The sequence below is a fragment of the Microtus ochrogaster genome, chromosome 1 (assembly GCF_000317375.1).
Source record: "Microtus ochrogaster isolate Prairie Vole_2 chromosome 1, MicOch1.0, whole genome shotgun sequence".
NCBI classification, from domain to species: Eukaryota; Metazoa; Chordata; class Mammalia; order Rodentia; family Cricetidae; genus Microtus; species Microtus ochrogaster.
Window position 1 is genome coordinate 21,792,639 of NC_022009.1, and position 8,952 is coordinate 21,801,590.

An 8,952-nucleotide genomic window follows, 5' to 3' on the forward strand; every position below is an offset into this window, starting at 1 on the left:
AGGGTTTCTCTGTGGCTTTGGAGCCTGTCCTGGAACTAGCTCTGTAGACCAGGCTGGTCTCAAACTCACAGAGATCCACCCGCCTCTGCCTCCCAAGTGCTGGGATTAAAGGCGTGCGCCACCACCGCCCGGCTTGGATCTAAGTTCTTAAACCAAAAAAACAACTGTTAATCTGAAAATACTTTATAATGGTATGGATTTTGGTTTATTGGTACAAATTTAAGGTCATTTTTGTTATACTATAAATATATTTCTTCTCTTTTTTAAAGGTATTATGTTTATGCAACTCATTTAAAAATGTAATATATAGTTAATAAATACAAATTAATAGTTATCTTTAATAGTCAAACTTATAGTCTTATTACTTATCTTTTCTAGATATTCAGAGATACATTTCAAATAGATAGGTAATCTTCAAACACTTCAAAGGCCTACAGAATATTGCATTTAAAATGTTTTAAGGACTTATACTTTTCTTGACAATGACACACATCTGCTTCTGGCAGCACCAATTACTTAAAGAGGTTGCTTGGCATCAAAAAAGCTCCTTAGGGAGTTTGCTTTCAATATGATGAGACTAGCCATTTGGGTAAGAACCTGCTCTTGCCTGGTCTGCTTGACAATATGCTGTATAAACTGGACATGCAGGACCCATAGAAAACTTGTCAAAACAAGGTTAGACAGTCCTTCAGGGTTCTAGCTTAATAGAAGAGTCTATCAGACATTCTGCAGTGCACAGAAGAAAGCAACTGATGGATTTTGCCAAGATAGGCAGGACAGTCCATCAGATTTACTACTTCACTGAGAAATCTGCCAGACACTCTAGGCCTATAGGCCAAAGATGGATGTCCCAACATTACAGAAGAACTTTGGGTGAATGTCCAGACAGCCAGATATCTCTGTCATTTCTAGAGTTTTGGAAGTTGCTTACAATTCATTTCCTTTATACTTAGGTAATAGTATGTCCTTCTGGGGTCTTTGATGGAGTTAAAGACTAGATAGTTATAATCATAGTTTTCCTTAGTTATATTGAAAGATAAATTATATATGAAACTTTAGACTTGCAAAGATAGGTATTTTCTTTAATTTTTTTCAAATACAACTAGACTAAATATTGTCTGCAATTCTTTATTGATAATGTTTTTTATATGTGATTTTACTATGCTAAAGTTAAAACCTTTCTTTTTAATTAGACAGAAAAGGGGAGACAATGTAGGATTCCCCTCTGTATGCGTGAATATGTTTGATTACCACTGGTTAATAAAGAAACTGCTTTGGCCTTTGGCAGGACAGAACAGTGATAGGTGGGAAACATAGAGACTGGGTGGTGGGGGAAGAAGGCAGAGTCCGAAGAAGATGCCAGCAGTCACTGTAAATGTAAGATGTGAGGTAACAAGTCACTAACCTCGTGGTAAAATATAAAATAGTAGAAATGGGTTAATTATGTTGTAAGAGTTAATAAATAATAAACCTGAGCTAATAGGCTAAATGGTATTTAATTAATATTAAGCCTCTGCGTGGTTATTTTAAAAGCAGCTGCAGGACCAGGTGGGTCAAGAAACCTCCATTTTCTTACACTAGGCTTTTTCTTTTTTTATTTATTTTTAAGATGTATTTTATTTTTATTCATTTGTGTGTGTGTGTGTGTCCTTGAATGTCCACAGATGCACATGTGTGTAGGAGCCACCCTTCATTTATGTCTGATATGTGTATTATCGAAGTTCAGCTTTCTCCCTCTGCTGCTTTTGCCTCGGAAATTTCTAATATCCTTCAACCAAGAAATCATGAAGTAGCAAGCATTCAAATGACCAATGAAACATAAATATCCACTTAGCTTTTTTCAGTTTCTCATTCTGTTCCTGCCTCTCTCCCCATCTATGAAGAAGTTACATTGATTGTTTCTGATTCCTTCATTGATTAACCCATGAATTAATTTATACCTACATTCTTTCTTTCTGTTTTTTTTTTTTTTTTGAGACAGGCTCTCTTTATACAGCCCTGACAGTACTAGAACTCACTGTGTAGACCAGACTGGCCTCAAACTCACAGAACTCAAAATCCATGCTTTTACCTCAGGTGCTGGGATTAAAAGCATAATAACTGGAGATTTCTCATCCCACCTGGCCCCACAACTACTTTTAAAATAACCACTCAGAGGTTTAATGTTATTTAATACTGTTTGGTCTATTAGCTCAGGCTTACTATTAACTACCTCTTACAACTTACATTAGCCTGTTTCTATTAGTTTATGTCTTACAACAGTTCTCGTTACTTATTACTTCACATCTTATTTCTCCGGCAGCTGCTTGCCTCTCCCTTGATTCTACCTTCTTTCTCCTTATACACAGTTTAGCTTTCCTGTCTTAGGCCAAAGCAGCTTCTTTCTTAACCAATGGCAATAAAATATATCCACAGCGTACAGAGGGACTTCCTACATCACCTGAGTGCTGAGAGTCAGTGGATGTGTCAAATGTTTCACTTAAGAAGGCAGCACCTTCAGTTGGGTGACCTGAGTGAAGGAGACTCCCTTTTCTAGAAAAACCTGTCTAGGGACACGATAATTTTAAGGTTTGGCAACTTCCACTCACTGACTTATAAAAATAAGCTATTAAGTTTTGAGGGTGGGGAGAAAATAAAGTATTTCTAAAACAGGCAGGGATACCTATCCATTCTGTTAGATGTCTAACTTGGGACATGCACCCGCTGGGACAATTTTCTGCTAAAGTCAGTTAGGAAAATGTGATTCTTTTCCTTTCCTTTCCCATTTGCATTTGATGATTAGACTGACATTTTGATGCAGCATTTGACAAGATGATCTGGGACCATGGTCTATATTCTGTCAATTATATTTTAAATAAACGCTGATTGGCCAGTAGCCAGGCAGGAAGTCTAGATGGGTCAATGAGAACAGGAGAATTCTGGGAAGAAGGAAGTTCCTTCTGCAGTTGTGAGCCCGCCACAGAAGAAGCAAAATGTGACTGCCTCGCTGAAAAAGGTACTGAGCCATGTGGCTAACACAGATAAGAATAATGGGCTATTAGAGCCCGGCGGTGGTGATGCACGCTTTTAATCCCAGCACTCGGGAGGCAGAGACAGGTGGATCTCTGTGAGTTCGAGACCAGCCTGGTCTACAGAGCTAGTGCCAGGACAGGCTCCAAAGCCACAGAGAAACCCTGTCTTGAAAAAAAAAAAAAAGAATAATGGGCTATTAGAAGTTATAAGAGTTAATAAGAAACCTGAGCTAATGGGCCAATCAGTTTATAACTAATGTAGGCCTCTGTGTGATTTCTTTGGGATTTAACGATTGTGGGAACCGGGCAGGACAGAAACGCAGGCAACAATGATCTAAAAATCGGCTATGTCTGCTTGATGGGAAAGAAGAAGAGCCATCACTCAGTGGAACATCTAGATTGAAATTATTTCTCCTCTAGTGGTGATCAGGGCATCAGATATTTCCTCCACAAACTGACAAGGCTGGAAAAATGTGTTTCCTGGCTCCAAGTTCAAGTGGAACTCTGTACTGCGTGTTTTTCAAAGGAGGCTCATCTAAATGTAAGGAGAGACGTGAGCTTTGGCAAGGCAAGGGCAGATTCAAGTCTTTCTAGATCAGCTTGAAGGCAGAAGGCTTGGAATGGTAGAAAACCCTGATAAGGTAAGAGGAGGGTCTACCTAGGGAGACAGTTTAGAGCTAGAGATAGGGAGATGTGGGCCAAGTGCATTGTGTTTGCTGTTGGTTTTCTGGCTGTCCAGAGAGAAAGCTGGACAGGCGTGAGCACCAGTGAATCTCCTCCTCACCTTGCTCACATTCCTGAGCTCTCCATTCCCACAGGACGCTGAAGGACACATTTATCTAGTCCTTCCCAATTTGTCCCAGAGTGTCCGGGAGGAGAGGGTGTAGCAGGTGAAAGCTACCAGAGCTACTGAGGGTACTGAGAAGAGGCCCAGCGACTGTGTGGAATATCTATGCCACACACAGCCTGCCTCCTCGGATTCTAGACTATGTGAACCCCTAGGATGAAGGCAGAAGGACAAACTGACAAGACTGAGTTAGGAGAGAAAGTCTTACAGGGCTCTCTCCTGGAATGGGAATTAGGAACCTGGTTACTGTTGGATGAGACTGTGGAGGTCACCAGGAGCCTGATTCTGGGAGACACAAGAATAGCCGCAGTCAGGGAATCAGGAATGAACAAAGGAGGCCTTTAAATCTGCTTGAGGTGGGCTGTTCCTTTCTGTAGTTTGCTCTTCACTAAGATGAAAAGAGCTGGCGCTCTGTTTCCCTCAAACATTGGTGTAAGCCAACGTTCCACTCTGTCCATATGACAAATGGTTGACCCCGGTACCTGGTCAGACATCCGCGTGATTTCCTAACAGTACATCAGTAAACAAGTCACCAGGGTAGCACCTGATAGAGTTACTCTAGCTAACATTTGGGGTGAGTTAGAAGTAGGGTAAAGTTCATGGCAGGCTCTCAACTGGGTAACTTCTGCACAAAGCTCTGGGAAGTGAGCCAACAGCAGGATTAGCAGGGAAATGTCTTTGCACCCAGGCAGACAGTGGCTGTGTGGAAAATCATACCTTCCATTTAAACGAACCTCTCTGAATGGCAGTGTCCTCCTCTAAGGACAAGGGATGTAAAGAAGGAGATAGGACTCCAATGCCTTCAGCAGGACAGTGCTTACTCCCATGTTCCAAACCTTAGGTGTTATCTTAGTTAGGGTTTCTATTGCCGTGAAGAGACATCGTGACCATGGCAACTCTTATAAAGAAAACATTTAACAGGAGCGATTCACTTCCAGTTTCAGAGGTTCAGCCCATTATCATCATGTCAAGGAACATGGCAGTGTGAAAGCAGACATATTGCTGGAGTAGAAGCAGAGTCCTGTGTTTGCAGGCAACAGGAAGCTGACTGAGGTACTGGATGGTACCCTGAGCATAGGAAACCTCAAAGCCCACTGCTACAGGGACACACTTCCTCCAATGAGGCCACACCTCCTGATAGTGCCACTCCCTTTGGGGGGCCGTTTTCTTCCAAATCACCACAATTGTCAACCCACTCCCAGGGAGGCAAGTCCGAGGTCCTAAGCAGATGTCCTCCACTATTATAACATCAGGGAGGAAAAGCACATTTGCAGGCACCACAGCTGTACAGGTCCTTGTGTGGGCTATGTCGGCACGCTGCCAGATTGTTTATATCTAGGAAGACTCGCGATAAGGGCTGTGGAAGGGAGTGACGCTGGTAACACAACGTGGAGGGATTCTTTTCTGGTTGTGTTTATTTGGGGTTCCAAGTGCCACCTCTACCTGGGGACCTCTGTCTTTCCCAAGCTTTGAGAACTTTTCCTCTGTTGTTTCAGTGAATCAATTTTTCTATGACCTCAGCCTGATATTCTTCCTTGGGTATGCCATTCAGTCACCTGATCATTTAACTGTTTTACTCTTATTATTTATTATTATTGTGTATATATGTGTATGGCGTGCATATATATAACTTGGGCATGCAAGCCATGATGCTTGTGTGAAGGTCAGAAGACACTGTTTGGGAGTTTGTTCTCCCTTTCCACTGTGGATTCAGGTGTAAATGGAGTTTTTTGTCCTGACTGCCCAATCCTAAATGAACACACAGAAGCTAATATTAATTATAAAATGCTTGGCCAATCGCTCAGGCTTATTACTAACTGGCTCTTACAACTTACCCATTTCTATTAATGAGGCTGGTGGCCTTTACCTCTATCCCATTTTGTATGTCTGACTCATTCTCTGTCTGTCTTCCTACTCCTCCAAGTCTCCCCTTCTTTATTCAATCATTCTGAGTTTAGTTTTCCTCCCTAATTTTATTCTGCCTTGCTATAGGACAATCAGCTTTATTATTAACCAATAAGCATAAACTATATTCACAGAATACATAGGGATTATCCCACGGCATTCAAGGATTGAATTTAAGACACCAGGCTTGTGCAGTAAGTGCCTTACCGTAGCCATTCAGCCGGCACTATTTATTTAATTATTTATTTATTTATTTATTTTTTGATTTTTTCGAGACAGGGTTTCTCTGTAGCTTTTGGTTCCTGTCCTGGAACTAGCTCTGTAGACCAGGCTGGTCTCAAACTCACAGAGATCCGCCTGCCTCTGCCTCCCGAGTGCTGGGATTAAAGGTGTGCGCCACCACCGCGCCCGGCTATTTTTTTTTCTTGAGACAGGGTCTCACTCTAATCAGAGCTGGTCTAAAATGCCCATAGCATAGACTGACCTTGAACTCACAGAACTCCTCTTAACTCAGCCTCCCAAGTTCTAGGATTACAGAAGTAATTTACTACAAGAAACTTGATGCTGATCTTTAGTGCTGTCTTAGAGATCTTGAATATTTTTTTGCTGCCTTCTCATTTTTCCTTTGCTTTTGTCTGCATGCAAAATTTTCAAGGCCTCTCTTCAAGTTCTGGTAGTCTCTCTTTTTCTAAATCTGGCTTGTTGTTGTTTGTTGAAACTTGCAACTAAGTTATTCTTTTATCCAAGTTATTGAATGTTTCTTTTCCAGAACAAGGGAAGAGTATTTAACTCTTCACCACAGAAAGGTCAATCACAGTTAAAGCCTTTAGACTGACGCATATTTTAGAGAATAAACTGTAAGCCTCTAAGGCATTTTCTTAATTAGTGATCAATGGGGGAGGGCCCAGCCCATTGTGGGTGGTACCATCCCTGGGCTGTTGATCTGGTTTTCTATAAGAAAGCAGACAGAGCAAGATAGTAAACAGTCCCCCTTATGGCCTCTGCATCAGCTTCTGCCTCCAGGTTCCTGTCCTGCTTAAGTTCCTGTCCTGACTTCCTTTGATGATGAACAGTGATGTGGAAGAGTAAACCAAATTGTAACATGAATAATAGAAACCAAGAGACTAATATTTGGGTTCAACCTGAAGATCAGAAAAGAAAAGCAGCTAAGCCACTAGAGAGTGTCTTCCTCTATGAAATCTTCAGACTGAAAGAGAGAGAGAGAGTTCCTTTCTCATCCCCTTTTATATTCCTCTCTAGTGCTGGGATTAAAGGCATGCACCATACTGGGCGGTGGTGGCACATGTCTTTAATCCCAGCACTTGGAAGGCAGAGGCAGGCAGATCTCTGTGGGTTCAAGGCTAACCTGGTCTACAAGAACTAGTTCCAGGACAGCTAGGACTGTTACACAGAGAAACCCTGTCTCAGAAAAAACAAATCCCCAACAAAAACAAATAAACAAAAAAACAAAGGCAGGCATCATCACCGCCTGGCTCTGTGGCTAACTAGTATGGCTGCTGGGATTAAAGGTGTGTGCCACCACTGCCTGGCCTGTATGACTGACTAGTGTGATTGTTTTGTGTTCTGGTCTTCAGGCAAGCTTTATTTATTAAAAAACACAAATAATATACCACTATACTCAATAAACCCTTTCTGCCCCATTGTGCTTTAGTCATGGTGATTCTTCACAGCAATGGTAGCTCTCAGTACAACACGGGGGTTTAGGAAACCCCCAAACGTGCCGGGATATTGATGGACCCAGTCTTCAGCAGGTCTTGTGTGCAGTACCCATGTCACATCTAGATGCCAGTCTTTCATGGAACTCCTTCCCAACTCTGTCTTACTTTCTTCTGCTGTCTCTTCCATCACGTTCCCTGAGCCTTGAAGGGGCTTTATACAGATGCCCAGTTTAGGACTGAGCTCTCCACGGGCCTTTACTCTCAGCTCTCTGGCCAGTGACGAATCTGGGTTACCTGTCACCCTCTACAAAGTGAAGCTACTCTGCCTGAGACCGAGAGGAGCATTAGTCTACAGACAGAAACAAAAACATTCAGGAGGCAGTTTGACATCATGTTCCTATAGCAGAACGGCCACGGCAGGTTCTCCCCCAAGGCTTACGACCTCTTCAGCCACAGACTTTTCACCGAGTTTGTGGTACCAGTCATCAATTCCTCCTGCGGGGGCAAGCCTAGAATCCAATCAGAAAGCAGATGGTTATTTTCAAACTAGTCATACCACTGTTGCTTCATTGATGCCGATTGCTGCCAAGTTGATGATGTGGCTTGCAGGGTTCATCGTTGTGTGACTGTTGGTGACTTCTTTCCCCAAACAGCCCATGTAGTACTTTCCAATATGCTGGATGCTAGCCAGCACTGGAGAAACTCCCGGCTCAGTTCTAGCTAGGTATCTATATGCCCTGCAGCCAAACTGTGTGGTCTCTTCAGGAATATCTAACATCTAGTTCTGGTAGGGAACCGAGAGCAATGGCAACAGCCTGTGTTGTTTTAGGGGCCCCTGTGCCTCTGTGGCCGACAGGTCATGTCATGAGGAGGTATCCTAGACGTGGCCCTGGAATTTCCATTATGGCTTTTAGAAGTATCATTATCCACATACAGGTAACCTCCCTTCAGACCCTTGTTAAAAACATATTTGTCAGGCGGTGGTGGTGCATGCCTTTAATCCCAGAACTCGGGAGGCAGAGGCAGGTGGATCTCTGTGAGTTCAAGGCCAGCCTGGTCTACAAGAGCTAGTTCCAGGACAGGCTCCAAAGCTACAGACAAATCCTGTCTCGAAAAAACTAACCCCCCCCCCAAAAAAAAAAACCAACCAAAAATCATATATTTTAAAATTGACTTAGAAACTACCTTTCCATGTGGACTTTTCATGTATCATTAGTTTTCGTTAGCCCCACCCCTTTACTTCCTGTTGTGTGATACTTTGATTACATTCTGACAATAAACTTTGCTTTGAGTCAGACGGTAGAGCTAACCGCTAGCTGACCAAAATTAAGCATAGAGGTTTTGGAGGACAGATAGAGAGACAGGAAGTAGTAAGCATAGAGGTTTTGGAGGACAGATAGAGAGACAGGAAGTAGTAAGCATAGAGGTTTTGGAGGACAGATAGAGAGACAGGAAGTGGTAACGCAGGGCTTAGAGAGGATCTCAGTCCTTTTCAAATGGATGAGACAGA

At 42.6% G+C, this 8,952-nt stretch overlaps 1 pseudogene; it reads right to left on the minus strand.

Annotated features, from left to right (window-relative positions):
- Positions 1 to 8,058, minus strand: part of LOC101988002 — a 14,766-nt pseudogene extending 6,708 nt beyond the window's left edge.
- Positions 8,059 to 8,952: the final 894 nt, after the last annotated feature.